The sequence below is a fragment of the Ranitomeya variabilis genome, chromosome 2 (genome assembly GCF_051348905.1).
Source record: "Ranitomeya variabilis isolate aRanVar5 chromosome 2, aRanVar5.hap1, whole genome shotgun sequence".
Classification (NCBI taxonomy): domain Eukaryota; kingdom Metazoa; phylum Chordata; class Amphibia; order Anura; family Dendrobatidae; genus Ranitomeya; species Ranitomeya variabilis.
Window position 1 is genome coordinate 217,463,207 of NC_135233.1, and position 20,838 is coordinate 217,484,044.

The following is a 20,838-nucleotide window of genomic DNA, read 5'->3' on the forward strand; positions in this document are numbered from 1 at the left end:
GATCCCACTCCTGACAGAGACCCTACCGAATCTTCTCCCGCAACACCTTCTGCCACAAGGTGTTGCCTGGTTCCAACCCAGTCAGCTTTCTGACTAACTTCCTGCCTGACCCCCAGTTTTACCAGTGTGTGAGGAGTGGCCTAATGAATAGAACCCTTAGCTCCCCCTGGAGGCCCGGCGGTGAAATGTATTGGTGTCTGTGATACCTGATCAGATGAACTCCTTCAGTGCCATCAGACGTACCATAGCTCCCCTTAGTGGCGGAGCCACAGTACTGCAACGACCAGGACTCTGGGGGGCTGCATATAAGTGACCCTCCCTCCTGGCCTGTTATTTATAAGTGACCTTCCCTCCTGCCCTGTGATTTATAAGTGACCCTCCCTCCTGCCCTGTGATTTATAAGTGACCCTCCCTCCTGCCCTGTGATTTATAAGTGACCCTCCCTCCTGCCCTGTGATTTAAAAGTGACCCTCCCTCCTGCCCTGGGATTTATAAGGGACCCTCCCTCCTGCCCTGTGGTTTATAAGTGACCTTCCCTCCTGCCCTGTAATTTATAAGGGACCCTCCCTCTTGCCCTGTGATTTATAAGGGACCCTCCCTCCTGTCCTGGGATTTATAAGGGACCCTCCCTCCTACCCTGGGATTTATAAGCGACCCTCCCTCCTACCCTGGAATTTATAAGTGACCCTTCCTTCTGCCCTGGAATTTATAAGGGACCCTCCCTCCTGTCCTGGGATTTATAAGGGACCTTCCCTCCTGTCCTGGGATTTATAAGTCACCCTTCCTCCTGTCCTGAGATTTTTAAGGGACCCTCCCTCCCGCCTTGGGTTTCATAAGGGATCCTCTTCTATGTCCAGGGTTTTATAAGGAAACTCCTCACCATGCCCAGGGTTTTATAAGCACCTTCTCCCATGCTCTGATGTTTATAAGGCACCATCCCTCTGGCCATGGGTTTTATAAGGGACCCTCCCTCCAGCCGTTTTTTTAAAGGACTTTTTCTCATTATCTGGGTTTTATACAGGACCCTGTTGTGAGCATCAGTAATACGTTTCTAAGGTATTCATTTGTTCTGAATTTCTTTGCATTGACCCAGTTTCCTGACCATGTCTTCCTATCTGCAGCCTGACCAGACCTCCTGCCTATCTACTTGTCGCACTCCACCAAGTAGCCAGACGGGGCATGGAAGCACCACCACTAGGGATAGGTTAGAGGGACAACCCATGAAACTTGCCCTGCGTAACCCTGAGCTCCCTGTCATCCCCGGATGGGATGTTTCACCCTGTGCAGCAATCGTCTTCCTATCCCTGCCTTGCGCTAAGCTTGGCATCAACTAGTGCGTTGGAGCAGCAGGACCGCTAGTAATGCTCTATAATACAGGCACAAAGAGAAAGAGACAAGAGTAAAAGAAAACAACAATCACCCTAAGTGCACCCAGACTATGGACTGGTATATAAAGGCTAAGGAAGAGAGAGGCAAACCAAAAGGGACATAAGGAAAAGGAAAACACCAGACCTCCAAACAGCAATCTCTGGAGATGACTCCTAAACGACTTCTGTCTCCACGGTTCACAGCTCCAAACCAAATCCAAGGTATAGTAAGCTATCACCGGCAACTACCCAAGCTAAGAGGTGAGTACTCATACCGGAGGGGAGTGGAGAAGTCAGAACAGCTGAGATAACTCAGGATGGAAAGTTTAGGAGACAAGCAGGAGAGTTTAACCCTTGCAACAAACAAACAAGGGAAATTTGCTTAGCTAACTGGAAAGCAAATCAGATCCAACCTGGGCAAGCATGCGCGTAATCAAATGCTTCAATCTTATAACTCCTAAAATACAGGAGACCACTCTGTATCGTGGTATTCCAGTGACACTGCTGTTGTGAAAGAATTCTGCCTCTCCTGACCTCGACTACATCTACAGTGAAGTCTACATCTCTACTCCGAGTCCTCACTTAAGGCCAATCCATAGCAACTCAGTGGTCCGCATAATCTCAAATAGGCCCCGCAATATTATCTCTATGAAAATAATTTACATGAATATACCCCCAAGGTTATGGTAATACATTAATGTGCCTATTAAAAGTACAGCACAAGTGTGAGTTGCACCACCTACGGACATGTCGTGCACCCCTGCAGCACATCTTGGTACTAGAACACAAAAAAACCCCATGACAATATGTCAGCACGAATGAAGGATAGCCCCAAATCTCAGATATGGACCTGCACACAGGTTGTAAGAGGGAAGATATTCTTCACCTAGGGCTATTCAGTCCATGAAGCATATAATTTGTAGGGCTGTTGTTCTAAGCAGCAATTATTTACAGTCATGAAGTGATTTATAGTATTGGGCTCTTTTATCACAGTAATCCATCCAAATCCCCTGAAAAGCAGTTTGTTATCAGTCCTCTTGCTATATAGACAGTGCTAATAACACAGAGCGGTCGGCCAGGCGTCCCTTCACCATTTATATATACCACTGTATTACCTTGTCAGGGACACCATATAGTAAATCAATGATTCCTAGGCCAAATGGGACTTCAGTAAGGGGTAAACTCTGGAAATGAGGAGGACACAACAGTGCTGGTTTGTGTAGTAGGGTCCATCAAAAGATAAAACGGTCCACAGCCACTGCTGATAGAGGCGTATCGCATGATGGGTATGAAAAAGTAAAAATAACCTCCTGCGCTTCTGTGCTATACATGTTCGGTCAGCATGCACAATAATGGGATATTTGCAATAAATTGGCAATAGAAGAATCTGGTATCCCAGAAAAATCGTGTTTTTGAGGGGGTGGGGGGGGGTTTCTTGAGCCAGACGAAAGGGCGGTGGGTGGTCCCTTTAAGTACTTCCAGCATTATATTTATGATTTGTGAAATATAAAAGGTCTGACATATTGAAATAATAAAGGATAGGCTCACAAATATAAAACATATTGAAATATTTGAATGAAGCAGTCAGAATCATACTTCTGTCCAGCTGCTACACCGATGCCTCCACTCTGTGCCAGTTATTGCACTGGTTACCATCCGCTACGGAATACAATATAAACTTATCACGCTTACCCAAAAAGTTCTCCACAGTTCTGCAGCACCCTACATTTTATCGTTACCTGTGCTATCCATTCCGCTAACAACCTAAGACTAACATCCTCTATAATCCCAAACTCTCGCTCCAGTCTCCAGAACTTCTCCTATGCTGCAATGGTTTTCTGGAATGCGCTACCCCAGTCAATCCAGTTAATTCCCAGTATCCACAAGGGTGTCTTAAAAATGCATTTCTTTAGACTGGCCTATCACCTCACTAATCTAAGTATCCCCTATTTTTCCTTCCATGCACTCAGTAGCACTGTGTACCTGTACTTGTACAGATACCGGCTGGTGAATGGTTCATGCAGAGTTATTTAAATGCCCCTATTTATTATACTGATGGTTGAACCTTACACAACAAGCACTTTAATTTTGCCTTTTGTGTCGCCCCAAAGATTTTAAGCTTGCAAGCAGGACCCTCACTCCTCTTGATATTTATTTTACTTAATTATATAGCGCCATTAATTCCACAGCGCTTTACAGACATTATCGATGTGTTAGACTATGTGTTAATCTGTAATTGTACAAACACCCTCTGAATTGTAAAGTGCTGTGGAATAGAAATAAAAAAATTATTATTATAGAAAAAATAAAAAATAAAATTCTAATTCTTGACTGTACAGTAGACAGTGACGGCCACAGCCTGGACGTATAAGCCGGATGCCATTGAGCTGCCATGGTAATTTCTATGTACACTGCAGGCACCTGCATCTTTTGCCGCAGTCGGGAGATAAGCTGAGCGGATATGAGAGGTTTTGTGAGCGGCTCTTATCACATTCTGGGGAAGAATGAATTGCTAATGAATGCTTTCGGAGCTCTTGCTTGTCAGATGGTAAAATATGCACATGTCTAATTAGGGGAAGATGGGAAACATTTTTTTCAATCATTATAAGGCGAGGTTCACACAACCGTACAAAAAAATGTCACCCGATTTTCACCCAGAAATAACTGAGGATTTTTTTCGTCTGTATTATCATCGCTTTCAACCCATTTTTATACATCAGCAGTGAAGAAAATCTACAAAATAAAATATAGTTTCCTATGTTAAGAATTGCAATGTATCCGTAAAAAATAGGTGCTGTATGGATGATCCGTATAGGATCCAATTTTATGGGGGAACCAAAAGACTTACAGCTCCCTCCCATTCACTTGTATGAAAGCTTGCAGTACCACTCACTGCCACTGCACAATGTATGGCGCTGTGATACTTGAAGTGCCCGGCTGCCTCTTTAATCAGTTGATCAGTGAGGATACCAGAATTTGGATCCCACCAATTTGCTCTCGTATTAATGTAATATCCTTATTCCCAGAACATCCATTTAAAGGAACCTTTCGCTGGATTTTTAAAATTTAAATTGAGTACCTCCTCCAAATTTTCACTGCTCCACTGATTCTGGAACAGATTTTCTTTTTCTTCTGTGCCCCTCCATTCTAACATTATGCCCCCCAGAAATAAAGATGCTAATTTTCCCTTCAATCAACTGTGCGTTTGACACAGAACTTCCTTGGGGGCATTTGCTTTTTCTCTTCTGACACTGACCAATCACAACACAGCCACGCCCTCCAGAGAGGTTCTGTAGTATACGCCCAGTTGATTAAAGGGAAAATTCACTCCTTTATTTCCAAGGTGTATAACATTGGTACGGAGGGGCACAGAAGAAAAAGAAAAACTGTTCCAGAGCAAGGGGAGAATCAGCAATTGGAGGAGGTACTCGGTTTAAAATAAAAAAGTAAGTTAAATTTTTTTTCAAATGGGCCTTCCCAGTCTCAGCTGCTTTTTCCAGTGTTTGTTATTGTCTGCAGTATTAGTGTAATATCGACAGCCAATCATTGAGCTTAACGGCTCTGAGCAGCTCATGCAGTCAACTTGGTCAGACCGCTGATTGTCTGCAGCGCTCTTGATGTGGCATCAGTACTGTCGACAGAAGCAGAGATTGGGCGTAGACTCAGCACCGGACCTGATCAGGGTGAGTAAGGAAACATTATTTTTATTATTTTTTTTGTTTTATTATTATTATTATTATTATTAATAATAAAGATTTTTTTTTTAACAAACTGCAAACAGGGGACAAGTAGTTTCTGAAACTAAAAAAAACCCTTAAAGAGAGCCTGTTCCCCCACTAAAGTAGTCTGCAGGAATACTTTTGCCTTCACCGTGACCCAGATGAACCTATAGGTCGATGGATTCCATTTTTTAAGAATAGATGAACTCTCATGAACTTTGCAAAATTATTCCAATTGCATCCATCCGCCCGTCTAATTCCAGTGCTGCACAATTTGCATTTACAGGATAGACCAAGGACGAAAAGACGTGATGACCCCAGAAATATTGGCCCTGCTGAGAGTTACGAAATCATGTATAACCATAACCAGTGATTTTTTTTTTTATCCACCTAGTTCTATTCTTCACTTGCAGGGAAATGGTTAATACCGGCGCTGATCTCCATCCTGTGATGTTCTGTAACATGGCTGGGGTTGGGGGGAGCGCATGTCTAGACCTGATGGAATTCCTGATACAAGGTCCCCTGTAGAGGAGTATGCTCTGATGTACAAAGGGGCTTGGGTCAGATCTCCAGCTCCTGCCGAGTGAACAGCTTCTGGCCTTGGGCATTAGAGGTGGAATTCCGGGAGTCTGACAAGGAACAATCTGTATATGGTTTACAGCGTCTAAGAAACCCCATTCAGAAGGCGCTGCTATCTGACCGGCTATCGTTACACTATCATATCATCATTTTACATGTTCAGCCTTTCACCAACAAAGGATGTGTTACACAGTAGCAAGGGGCACTACAAGGGCCTGGACTCGGTCTACACGAGAGGATGACTACAAGGTCAGATTAAGAGGAAAATAATCACCAGTGGTGAACTAGGGTGGCGGACCCAAGATTGTGTGTATGGCACGTCTATGAATCTGCCTGCACCCATAGCCGGTCAACGGCCCATGTTTGTAGACACTGGTGGGCATACACTCTGGTTCATGCAAAAATTTAAAAATGGCGCTCACCAAGTGAAGAGCGCCACTTTCCTATCTTTGGTGAACACATTGTATCGACTTTATCGAAGTGGAGCATGACGATGGCCATGGTAGCTGTTTGGTGAGTCCTGTTTGCCTAACCGTTGGCGGTCTGACTGAGCCAAGCTAATTTTTTTCTTATTGTTCATATACCCAGAAAGAAACAAAACTATATCTCAAGTGCTACGTTTAGGGGCAGCTATCTCTTTTAGATGGCACTTCCAAGGTCATTGTACTGGACCTATAAAGTCCAGAGAGCTGTTTTCCCATTGCCAATAAGACTCCATACTCACCAAGTCTCCTTAAAGGGAATCCGTCACCAAGTTTTGCCACCTAATCTGAGAGCAGTATGATGTAGGGACAGAGATCCTGTATTCAATGATGTGTCACTTACTGTGCTGCTTACTGTAGTTTTGACAAAATCACTGTTAAGAACTTATCACTAGATGACTAGTAGTCTCCTGCCATGTACTCCTCCATATTCATAAGCTCTGTATAACCCCGCCCCCTCCACTGATTGGCAGCTTGCTGCCTGTGCACAGTGTACAAGCTGCCAATTGGAAGTATGGGCGGGGTTATACAGAGCTCAGCATTCAGAGAACTGCAGATAAAACAAGGATTTTATCTAAACAACAGCAAGCAGCCAAGAAAGTGATATATCGCTGGAATCAGGAACTTTGTCCCTAAATCATGGTGCTCTCAGATGGGAGAGCAAAAACCTAGTGATAGATTCCTTTTAAGTAGAAACAATCCATCACAAAATGTAAGGTCATGTTCCCACATGCAAAAATTCAGCTTTTTGTCCAGTATGTTTTATTTTTCAGGTGTCTGCACCAAAATACGAAATAGCAATCTGCCCTGATTATTATGTTTTTGAGGCTTTGGCGTAGAGTTTTTTATTTCCCATTTTTTGTTCAGGAACGCTGGTGTTTTTTACTTTCTTTTATTTAGGCTCAGCATAGAAGCCTATAGTGAATAAAAGCACCTCTCTCCGGGCCCAGAGAGGTGAATATTCATTTCTCTTAAGTAGCGGCACACGTGACCGCCGGCAGCTGCAGGAAGGCTCCTGCTGACACTATGCGTGCTACTGAAGATCAATGAATACTCACTGCTCTCTGGGCGCACCTTGTCCCGGTGTGTAGAGTGGTGAGTATTCCGGCAGCTGTGTTCTGCTTGTGAGCAGCGCATGACATCTCTGCCATGCTCTGCTTACAAGCATAAAGCAGCTGCTGGCACTGGCGCAAGATGCTGCGAGGGAGCACAGGGAAGGTAAGGGAATTTAAAAAAAATGTTTTCTGATGGGGCCATGCATACCAGGATGGGGGTGGGGCTAATCATACCATAATAGGGATGGGGGCCATGTATACTAGGACAAGATGAGGGCCCTCATGCCTGGATAGGGATGGGGCCCTGCATACCAGGATAAGGATGGGGGCCATGCATACTAGGAAGAGATGAGGGTCCTGCATACCAGGATAGGGATGGAGCCATGTATACCAGGATAGGGATAAGAGTGTTCATTCCTGCCAGGATAGGGATGATGGGACCATGCATACCAGGATGGGGGTGGGTACCAATCATACCAGAATAGGGATGGGGGCCGTGTATACTAGGACAAGATGAGGGCATTCATACCTGGATAGGGATGGGGCGCTGCATACCAGGATAAGGATGGGGCCATGCATACTAGGAAGAGATGAGGGTCCTGCATACCAGGATAGGGATGGAGCCATGTATACCAGGATAGGGATGGAGCCATGTATACCAGGAAAGGGATGAGAGTGTTCATTCCTGCCAGGATAGGGAAGATGGGACCATGCACACCAGGATAGGGATGAGGAGGCCATGCATACCAGGGTAGGGATGAGGGGGGCATGCATACCAGGATAGGGGTGAGGGGGTCTATGCACACCAGGATTGGGATGAGGAGGCCATGCATACCAGGGTAGGGATGAGGGGGCCATGTGTATCAGGATGGGGATGAGGGGACCATATATACCAGTGTAGGGATGAGGGGGCCATGTGTATCAGGATGGGGATGAGGGGACCATATATACCAGGATAGGGGTTATTAAGTACAGAACTGACCACAATTTTTGCTTCAATTTTTTTTCCTAATTTCCTCCTCTAAAACCTAGGTGCGTCTTATGGTCTGGTGCATCTTATAGTCTGAAAAATATGGTATACTTACCTCCGGGGCAGGTGCTGTTCAAGCAGAGTCAGTACTCGCTCTCCCAAAGTTATGCATAGCTTTGTTGTACCACATAAGCCCTGCAATCAGTGGCAATTTCGTCTGAAGGAAGTGACAGTTAAGCAGCTGCTGATTGGCTGCAGGACTCACATGACATAACAAATAACACACAAGATTTCTGTAAATCCAATCCACTTTGCTGGAACTGTAAGACATTTGCAGGGTGAGTACATGGAGGTCCCTTAGGCCGTGTTCATATGTATTTTTCCCGCTGTGTTTTTTTTTGTGCTGTAACTCTGGTGTGATAAAGCGTTGAAGCAAATTAGCAGCGATTTCATGAAAACTCATATCCAGCGTGCGGTGTAAAGACGTTGTTGAACTGTGCATTTTTTGCTGCATTTTTCATTTTTATATGCATCTATGGGGAGCCTGAAAAACTGCATGTAAATAATAATATTGCATTTTCAAGGCCAGAATCCCAGTGTATCTGCACTAAAAAATGAATTATAACGTTGCACTAAAAACACATAAATAAAGGGGAAAAATGCAGCAAAAATACAATAATAATCGGATCACATTGTCATTGCATACGGCTATTTTGGTGCCAATGCCTGCAGGAAAAAGCGCAATGGAAAAACCCATCTATTGTTTGCATGTGGGAACATGGACTTAGACTCTGGACCTAATTTGGCAAGAGCCAAGCCAATAGTACATCTAGCCATCTATGTAGGTGAGCAGAATGGTAGAGGCAGAGTCAGTGGCGTACCTCCAATGGTGGCAGACCATGCGGCTGCAATGGGGCTCATGAGTCGGGGGGGCAGTGGCACTGAGCCCCCCGCGCATCGTTCTTTCAACTCCTTCAGTATGATGGGAGAGGCAGAAGATGCTAAAGAGACCAGAGTAGTGGGGAACGAGGAGAGGTATTTGATTATTTTTTTCTGTATGGAACATTACACGGGGCCCATCATACTGTATGAAGCAATATAGAAAACCCATCATACTGTATTGGGAAATATAGTGCTCATCATACTGTATGGGGAAATATAGGCAATATAGAGTGCTTATCTTACTGTATGGGGCAATATAGGGGGCCCATCATACTGTATGGTGAAATATAGAGGTCCACCATACTGTATGGAGCAATAATAGGGGGCTCATCATACTGCATGGGGCAATATAGGGAACCCATTATACTGTATGGTGCAATATATGGGGCCATTATACTGTATGAAGCAACATGGGGGGGGCACCATACTGTATGGGGCAATATATGAGGCCCATTATACTGTATGGGGAATTATACTGGACCCATTATACTATATGGAGCAATATAGTGGGTCCATTATACTGTATAGAGCAGGTACAGACTGGGGCTGAAATTCAGCCCTGGCATTTGAAATCACACAGGCCCATGTTGTTCCCATCCCCATGAACCAGATGTTTGTCTATAAAACCATCAACCATCCCCAGACAACCATCCCATGAATTAGATATTACTAATATTACCGTGGATGGAGGAAAGGAAGATTTTCTACAAAACCAATATTTCTAATGACTCCATGGCCTCCTGGGATAAGTGATTGAATCAGCGACTTTGTGCTCTGTCACAACTCTTAACAATATGGGTGTCTTGAGAACACCTACTCTGTTAACAACTTAGCAGACAAAGCAGCCCATGACCAGACAGGCCCTTCTGGCATTTGCCAGAATTGCCAGATGGCCAGTCCGGCCCTGGTATAGAGCAATATAGAGTGACTATTGTACTTTATGGCGCAATATTGAGGGCCCATATACTGTATGGAGCAATGTGGTGCCCATAATACTGTATGGAAAACTATATGATGCCCATAATACTGTATGGAAGACTATGTGGTGCCCATAATACTGTATGGAGGACTATGTGGTGCCCATAATACTGTATGGAAGACTATGTGGTGCCCATAATACTGTATTAAAGACTATGTGGTGCCCATAATACTGTATGGAGCACTATGTGGTGCCCATAATACTGTATGGAGCACTATGTAGTGCCCATAATGCTATATAGAGGACTATGTGGTGCCCATAATACTGTATGGAGGACTATGTGGTGTCCATAATACTGTATGGAGGACTATGTGGTGCACATAATACTGTATGGATGACTATATAGGAGGAAAATAACTTTGTAATAGCTGCAAAGTTGTGAGATATGCTCTTCTGTGACTCCTCCAAATATTAAGGGTTTTTATTTGGAGGGGGCCCAACTAGAACTTCTGCTGTGGGGGCCCATGATTTCAATATACGTCCTTGGGTAGATTGTCGCAGTGTTTAAGGTGCCACTGCGACATCATGCTGCTATAGAAGTGAAAGGGGTCACATGGCGAAACCTACACTACCACAACCACAACAAGCAAGTTGCAAAAACTCAATGTTGGTTGGGTTTTTTTGCGATTTGCTTGTCATAGTGACGGGAGTATAGGTGTCCCAATGCAAACACTTTCACTTTTATAGAGCCGCAATGCAGCAGCACCACCGAACAAACCTCTGTCGTCCAATGGCTGTCATGGCCAAAGTCACCATGTAGCTCTAGCCTAAGCAGTAGCATTGCCTGGACAGGGCAAGCTGATAAATTATCTGGAATTCCCTCAACATAGCGAAATTTGTATTTGTAGGTAGGAAAACGTCACACCAGTTTTTGACTTCTCTGTCATCACTGGGATCCAACACTCGGCACTTCCAGTGGTGAAATGTCTGTGTCCTATTGCTGCTAGAAGAACGGAGTACATGGAGCAGAAACAGCACATCTCTCCACATTGCATAGTGGCCATTCTAGGGTCCCGGAGCTCCGCTTCCATTCTCTTCAATAGGAAATGAGCTGCATTACCTAAAAATGTCCACTACCCAGTATGGTGATTGGACATTGTACATTGTGTATATCATGCTGCTGCAATGCAGGTAGAAGCTAGCTCCGCTAGGTGGCTATAGAGTGGAGAGAGGTCATGCACACAGATGAAGTAGACCTGCCGTGCAGCAGCGTAGCTGCCACCAGGTGGCAGCAGACGAGTCAAACAAGCTGGGTCAAATCCAAGACTGTAGCACAGTACCAAAGGAATAAGCAAACCCAGGGTCAGAGACAAGCCAGGGGATCAGTAACAGACAGGAGCGGATATGCCAAAGAGAAGAGACAAAAGCAAGTCAAGGTCCAAGCCGAGTTCAATTACCAAGAAGTCCAGATGTAAAGGGGACAACACAGAGACAGGACAGGGATCAGGGTATAACACAGACATGGGTCGAGTCAGGAATAACAGCAGGATAAGTCAGGGTGCGAAAGAGTCAGCTACTCACGCCGTAGGCAGAACTATAACTGACACCGCCTGCAGGATGCAGTGAAGAGAAATAGCCAGCTAAAACGAGGCAGAGAAAAGTTAACCCTTGACATGATCAGACAGGGAAAGAAAGACAGAATACAAAACCTGGTCTGGATCATGACAGTGTACTTCCTGTAGTCAAAGAAGCAGCAAACAGCTGATCATTGGGTGCTGAATGTCAGACCTCTACCATATCTGATATGACCTAAGATCAATATCTTAGTTTAGGACAACCTATTCCATGTTGGACACAGAATTGGCTGGCTCTATCTGGATAAGTTAGCAAGCAACCAAAAATCTTTTGGCAGCAAACTCTACTGTTATTGGGAGAAGTCGTCATTGTGGTCTGTCTATCTGCCATGTGTCTATGTAATCAAGTGTATCTGTTGTAGGAATTCTTGCTCTCTGGCAGCTTTGAGGGTAAACAGGCACTTGGTTCTTTTGTAAAACAGTGTTAGGTTTATTATCCGTCATAAACTGTAACATCGCTAAAAAAGGAAAATAGCCTTTTCCTGGGATAAACGAAAAACAACAAAAACAGTCCTTCTATTGAGTAGACAAAGAGACAATACGTTCTCACCCATGTAGCAGTACAGGAACTACTTTCGGCTCAGTTTGGTCAGCAATCGTGGTCACCACTGGTGGACACAGAAAAGGGTGTCCTGTTCAAAAACAGGACATGGGCCCTTTACAGTCCAATAGCTCATCGTAATACACAATTCCACCTGCTTTGGACATAGAAGTGGCCTCTTTTCCTCTTGTGCCCCTGTGTAGCTGCATAGGTTGCACCACTGCTATTTCTGCCTCTGGTGGTCACTCTCCAACTCCAACACGTCAGACACAACTGAGCCAACCCAGCTGCCTTTTACGGGAGCTGAAAGACCTGAGCTGCATTGTATAGGAGTGACCTTTCCCACCCAAGCTCTTTTGGTCACTCCTAAATCCCTGACCCAAAGTATGGTCCACTAAAAATCCTCTCAATAACCTGTCGTTACTGGAGCCCTCTATTTCGGGACCTACATCACCGTGGCCAGGCACCTCGGTAACACATACAGTAGCTACCATTCAGGACTTTATCTCCTGCTTCTCTACACTGTCCATAACTCTAGGATTTGTTTTATGCTTTTACTTTTATGATTGGGTCTGTACATTCCTGTACCTCCCTAATGAGTAACTTACTGACGCATATTTATTTACTGATTCTGAATGGTGATTTGATCAAATTGCTAGCATCTCCATAAAGCGGCTGATTAATGATGTCGCTCGTTGTGCCTGCTCCATATATTTCTCCATGCTGACACCATACATCTGTCTCAGATAACTGTTATTATAAGATGGATATATATGCGGGTCCCCCTCCTCCCGTATGATGATTCATGGTCATAACTGTGCCGCTTGTGAAGTTTAAGGGTTAACTTTTCACAATAATGGTGGTATTAACTCTTAGACATAATACAGACAAATGTGAACCCTATTAGGATTAGGTGGAGAGGTTGGTAACGTTATAGGGTCAACACAAGGGGAGTCAACAAGAGACGAGTCTTAATTCAGATCAGATGCACAGCTGGAATATGAAAGCATCGCTCTCGGAGGAAACGGATCACTGTGTGTACCTATACGGGGACGCTACAGTTATCAGTATGAGGCTGAGTCAGATGGATCAGTCTGCAGAAGACTATGCTCTTCACCTGCGGAGGTGACTCGTAGATCGTAAAGCATGGCTTTATAACCAATCAACACCTCTCCAATATTACCAGGTCTCTAGAAAATAAAAAATGCATACTTATATAGTGCACACATATTCTATAGTAATGTACAAAGGTTAGCATGTATATCCATCCCTGACCCCAGTGCAGCTTATAATCCATTGTCTCTATTTTAGAAATGTTTTTTTTGGCCATGTTGGATTTTATTGTCCAACCTGATGTCCATGAAAATGTTATATTTATCAGTGTAGTGGCCCCTCTGGTACTGTGGCCCTTTAGTTTGCCTGCGAAGAAAATGTGTTTTTACAGATACTGTATATCAAGCAATGGTCAAATCTAGGAGTACGGGAGCCTTTGGATGGAGGATTCTACCACATCCCAAGCTTCACAATTGTAGACCATTTTTACTGAGATCACGATGAACCATAAAAGCTCAGCATCTCTGTAGGTTTGCTCGTTTTACTCGTTTACACTCAACATTTACCATGAAAACAGTGTTCCTAGGAATGTTCAGTGACAATAATTGGCCAGTGTATATGTACCTTAAGCTTAAATTGACCCCTGATGAAGCCTGCCGTAGATTGGTCATAACATCACCAACTCTATGGGCCCCATAACAATACCAGCCAAAGACTTTCCAGAAGAGTAGCCACCACAGGATCGCCATAGTGCCAAGTGTAGGATAAAACAAAATAATATCAGGATCACCATAATGGTGGTAACCATAGATTATTATTATTATTATTATACATATTATTATTATTATACATTTGTTATAGCGCCATTTATTCCATCGCGCTTTACATGTCAAAAGGGGGCAAGTATAGACAAATACAATAAACATGAGCAAAAACAAGGCACTAACAGGTACTTAAGGAGGGAGGACCCTGCCCGCGAGGGCTCACAGTCTGCAGGGGATGGGTGAGGATACACTAGGAGAGGGTAGAGCTGGTTGTACAGCGGTTCAGTAGGTTGAGGATCTTAGATCCCCATAGCAGTGCATATCACAAGATCCACACAAAGGTGCAAACCAAAGGAACACCATAACAGTTACAACCATGGGATCCTCATAACAGTACGAATCACAGGATCCCCATTACAGTACCAACTATGGGATCACCATGATAATGCCAATCTAAAAATACCAACTATAGGATCGCCACAACAGTACCTTCTACAGGAACCCCATAGTAGTGCCAAGCAAAGGAAAACCATGTCAATCCCAACCATAAGTTCCGTATAACAGTATCAACCACTGGATCCCAAGTACCAACCATAAATGTACCAATCACATGATCCCTCATAACAGCACCAACTATAGGATCACCGTAACAATACCGACTACAGGTTCCCAATAATATAACCAAGCATAGTAAAACCATAACAATGCCAACCTCATGATCCTATAATAGTACCAACCACAGGATCCATATACTAGTACCAACCACAGGTTCCCAAGTACCAACCATAAATGTAACAATCACAGGATCCCACAGAACTGCCCAAACTATAGGATCACCATAAGGTCACCATAAAAATAACAGCCATAGAAACCCCATAACAGTGCCAACCACAGGATCACTATAGAAATGCCAACTATAGGATCACCTCACTAATATGAACCACCAGATACACATAATAATGCCATCCATAACATCTTTATAACAATAACAACCACAGGATTGCCATAGGATATCGATAACAGTACCAACCGTCGACTCTTCATAACAATACCGAATACTGAATTGTTAGAACAGTGCTTACCATGACAACTCATAAACAATAGTAATCACAGGATCTCAATACCAAGAACAAAGATCCCCATAACAGTGCTACTCATAAGATCCCCATACTAATCCAAGCATAAGATCCCCATACTAATCCAAGCATAAGATCCCCATGACAGTACCAACCACAGGATCCTAACGACAGTGCCATCCTCTGTGGCAATACAATGGCTTATAGTCATCTTGGGTTACAGTAGTTCGGAGGCAAACTAGGGATGTATTACTGCAAAACTAAACAGATTTGTCGTTCAGGAGCCTAGGAAAGCTGTATAATCCTCCTCATAAAAGGTCATGTCCAATATGGAAGCACATCCTGACTGGAGTTGAGGTGGTAGCACTTCCTCTGTGATCTTGTTTTTCCCTCTGAGTGAACTATGCTACTTTGGACTTGTGTGGTTAACTCTTACAAGAAGATGGATGTCGTCAGATCACAGGGAATGAGTAATTTGGCCCTCTTTGACCCAGTTTATTTTCAGGCAGAGGGGAACTCTTGCAATAAATTTTAGAAGAGTTTCTTGGAAAAAGAAAAGAATAGAAAAGAAGAAAGTAATGGAAAAAAATTCTACTCTGGACAAGAATGGAAAATTCAATTTTTAGACTGGTTAGAAATAGCCGTAATCATTGTTCTGCTGGATTGTGATCATCCACATAGGGCAGATAACACTACAGATTGCTACAATTAAAGAGGTTTTCCAGTATTGAAGAGATCCTGTCACCAGGTTTTTGCTGCTATTTGATTGTCACTGCTCCCTTGAGTGTTACTTTGTTTTTGTTGTTTAAATCCGTCATACGGTTCCGGAGATATGGCCCTTTTTATTTAGTGCTAATTTTTAAGGTCTTTATCAAAAGGGGCGGGGCTCACAGATAATTACATAGAGCAGCCTAAAGACACACCCATGAGGATCCTGTGAGCCATGCCCCCTTCAAAAGAATATAAAAATTAGCATGAAATAAGTAGGCAAAAATCTGTAAAATCCAAAAGGGATTTCATCAGCTGATATGTGCCCTTAATAGCCACTGGATGAATCGCGATCCACCAGCAGCTGTTAACATGTTAAATGCCGCTATCAATCTCTGACGCTGACGCTGGAAGCGTCTCACATACCCTGCACATCGGTGCCTGTGTCACATGAACACGGGTAGCTGATGGGTTGGCATGACCCCTGACCCCTATGGTTGTCATTGCTGCATAGCTATGAGCATTTTAGCTACACATAGCAGGACTGCAGGGGTTAACAAATAAAGCCCAATCTTTTCACAATTAAACATTAAACATTTTTATTAATGACAACCTTTGTTTAGCTTCCCTTGGCAATAACAGTGTGAGGGACTGAAAAAAGCTGATTGATAATGATTACAAAATAATCACTTTTACCAGTAGGTCGCCATGTTTTGCTAGCATTCTGCCAGCACTATAGGTGCTGGAACCTCCTTTATGTGATTTTCCCAGCACTTATTGTTAATGCCATTGTCCAGTGGTTTATCTGCCTTTAAAGCCCACCTCTTTTATATATGTTTGTATACAGTTTGACAAATGAGAGGACTAAACCCGGGACACGAAGACCTAGTGTCCCCCATTTTTAAGCACTTTTTTCAGGCGGGAGAGGGAAGGGTAAGGCAACATAATATTGAAATTAAAGGGAACTGTCACCTGAATTTGGCAGGACCAGTTTTGGGTCATATGGGCAAGATTGCCTTGCGCAGGCGTGTACTCCGGAGGACAGAGAATGAACTTCAATCCAATATTGCGGCCAGCATGCAGCCAGCGGGTAAGGAAAGGGTGAATCAAACACCCGAAAACCCCGCCCATATGACCCAAAACTGGTCCCGCCAAATTCAGGTGACAGGTTCCCTTTAAGCTATTTGCAATTTTTCTATTACAAACCTTAAGTATCAAGTGATGATGTTGATCAGGGATCAACGTGCGGGATAATAGTAGGTCACGGGCTGTAAGGCCAGTACACCCTCATGCATTGTCTGCTCCAGAACAAAAGGGCTTGACAGGTAATAATCCAAAAATGAATAAAGTATTTGTCATAAATGCGTAAGATTTAATTGGCGCATATTTATCATGTGAAGGCACAAACAATATGATGTCGAACAATTATATAGTGTCATCTACAATTATATTTCTGTAAACATCAGCAAGGGAGATTCCTTCCTAAAATACCACAGACTGGGTTGTTCAGACTCATTACTTAGCGAGAGCAGGTGATAGGACATGATTTTGGCATTTCTTTCTCGGGGCCTGATATGTCGTGAAGGTGTAGGGACAGGAGCTATAATAATGTTTATCTCCATTGCAGATGTGGAGCACAGCCAGAACGTCCCACCTCGGGGAACATAAAGACCATCTACCTGTCATTTGCCAGTAATGTAATTTTTTACCCTCTGTTTTCCTAAACCTGGCAGTGTTTTTCTTTTGTTCCTGCGCCTCTTTATTACTACTTATTACTTTATTATTATTTTTATACAAATCTGTTTTTTTTTAACTAACTGGGCGTGGTCTTCAAATAGATGCCCACCTCTCTTTATAATCCTGTCTGTGATGATAAAGAAACTGCTAAACTGCTGTAAACTTTTCCTGAAAGGACAGGAAGTTTGAGTCTATAAAAACCCTGGTGGCCAGTGTGAAAACTGCAAGATTACTACAGTATTTTTATTATTATTATTTTTTTACTTTTTTATAAAAAAGATTGCGATATGAAAAAAAAAAACCATGGCCAAAATAAAAACACCTACACATTAGAGAAAAATTATCCAATGTCACAGATTCGAGCAGGACCAGTTGACCCTCTAACCTGTATGTCACTGTCCTCAGCAGATGATGGATGAAGAATCGAGCACGTGTTATTTCTACCACCTATTTTTCTTTTCTCCTTGGGTACAAGGTTTGACAATTTTTTTTACTCTAAGGGCCCTTTCAGACACTAGGTGGGGTTTAGTCAATGGCTTAACAATTTTTTGTTCTACTGCAAATAAGACAGAGGGGAGAGGCTCCTGCTGCAGACAGTTTTCCCACAACTGTGAGGAAAAGAATGGGGGATATGACTGATCTCCTGGTACACATTGAAGATTTTTTATATATTACAGCCACGATGCTGCTGAAAATCACTTAGATATGCTATGAATGCAGCTCTTGTAAGGAGATGGACGTGCTGACCACTTTCTCCCTTGAAGACACGTGTATTGCTAAGATGTGTAATCTGTATTGTGACATGCGTTAATAGTGATGGTGTTGTAGTCTGACCAACAGTAGGGAGGGTTATGGTTAATGGTTGGGACTAGCCCAGAGTGGGAGAGGCTAAGGTAAAGGAATAGAGAGAGTTTCCTGTCAGGAAGTGAGATAGGACCCAGCCTGCAGGGAAAGCAGACCTAAGGTTGGACTAGTCAGCAGAGTCAGCAGAGTCCTGTAATGTAGGTGGCCCTGACATGAGTGGAGAGTGCGGCAGTGGATCACGAGATCTGGAGTAAAGGAAGAAAAAGTGATCAAAGGACAGAGTGATGCATGGGAGACATATCCTGGGACAGGGCGCCTGGCAGCATGGCTCCGAGGTCGCCAGACAGAGAGGTAACTGGTCAGAACGGAACAGGGAGAGTGAGTTGAAGAGAGAGTGCCCTGGACAGAAGATCCAAGGTGTCAGCAAGCAGAGAAGCTAAGTAACGGCCATAGTGGCATTGGCAATCTGACTCTCCTAAGGGGAACAAAAGATGCCGTACCCCGGGATGAAGTACAGGACTCTCCCTTCCTCTGGTAGTGTGCCGGGTGGTGGTGAGGACAGAGGAACCTGAGGCAGGAACAAGTAAACTTGGAAGAAGTTGAGAGATCGTGTGTGAAGATGCTAAAAGGAAACGTTCGTGAAGTGATGCCCCCGCAATCTATTGTACATAGCTCCCGCCAAGTTTCTCTTTATTTTCGAGTGGTGGTCTCTCCCTCACTGAACTGTCCAAAATCCGGTCCTGGCCAGCCGAAGTGACCGGCATTACACGGCCGGAAAGGGCATAACGCCTCCATAGACGAAGCCCAGATAACCGTCCAGGACCCCATCTTCGTGTAACGTGGCGGGGCGTAAGAGACGAGTACCTCACCCACGGCTACCGCCCTGCTCTTCGTCACACTGATACACACATTCATCAGTTTATTACGTGATATTATACTTCAGTACTGCTCCAGTTAATTCCGACTCTCGGCTCGGACCACAGTGAATATTTATTGGAGTCTCGGTGACGGCTGCCTCTCTCTCATCTCATATATCCATTTATTATCCTCCCTGATAATGCCGAGCTTTGTGTTCAGCTATTGTCAGTTATAATTCTGTCAGTAACTCAATTCCTGGTGTCTCGTACAACTCATCAGCTCTGGGAGGAGATGTTCTGCTCATGGAATTTTAGCCCTCGGGAAAATTGTGCAGTTTTTCTTTCCTTTACCGTGAAATAAAAAGTTACTTACTTTTCACGATTCAATAGTTATGAAGTTTTGGAAATAATATGTGACATTTAGTATATATGAAAAAAATACGACAATTCACATTTAGGCTACTCTGTACTGTTCGTCATTTATTAATTATCGTGATTCTCCCCAATTTATAACATGGGAAATTATTATTATTATTATTATTATTATTATTATTATTTGTGGCGTTAGGAATTATTATATTATTTTTAATATTACTACTATGATGATGATTATTATTATTATTATTATTGTTATTCTGAATATTATTATTCCTGGAATGAATTATTTTGTGTTTTTCTTTTAATGTTACTATTAGGATGATGATTATTATTGCTATTATTAATATTATGTCATTCATTAATTATTTGGATTCTGCCCAAATATTATATGTAAAACATGATGGGAAATTATTATTATTGTTATTGTTATTATTATTATTATTATTATTTGTGGTAGTAGAAATTATTGTACTATTTTTAATGTTACTATCATGATGACTATTAATATTTATAACATTCCTGGTATTAAATATTTAATGTTTTTATGTTACTGTTATTATATTAATTATTATTATTATTATTATTAATATTATGTCATTCATTAATTATTTAGATTCCGTCAAAATATGTTTATAACTTGATGGGAAATTATAATATTTATTATTATTATTATTATTATTATTATTATTATTATTATTTAATTTATTATTTATTTATATTCTGCAAACATATTTTTATAACTTGGTCATAAAATATTATTATTATTATTGTTATTCATGGTATGCGTTATTTTATTATTTTTAATGTTACTATTATGAATATTATTTCTTTAATGTAACAGTGTACAATTATTTGATTATTTTTTTAATTATTGTTTTATTAATGGTATCATTATTTTGTCCTTTTTTGTTTTTTTACAGCCATGGTCAAAAGTGTTGGCAACACTTGAAATTGTACCATAAAATGAAATATTTCTTCCCAGAAAATTATTACAATTACACATGTTTTGTTATGCACATGTTTATTTTTTGTGTTTATTGGAAAAGCACAAAAAAAAAACAGAGAAAATAAGAAAATTGGACATAATTTCAAACAAAATCCCCTAAATGGGCCGGACAAAATTGTTGTCAGTCTCAACTTAATATTTGGTTGCACACCCTTTAGACTAAATAAGTGTAATCAATCGCTTCCTGTAACCATCAACAAGATTCTTACACCTCACAACTGGAATTTTGGATCACACTTTTTTTGCA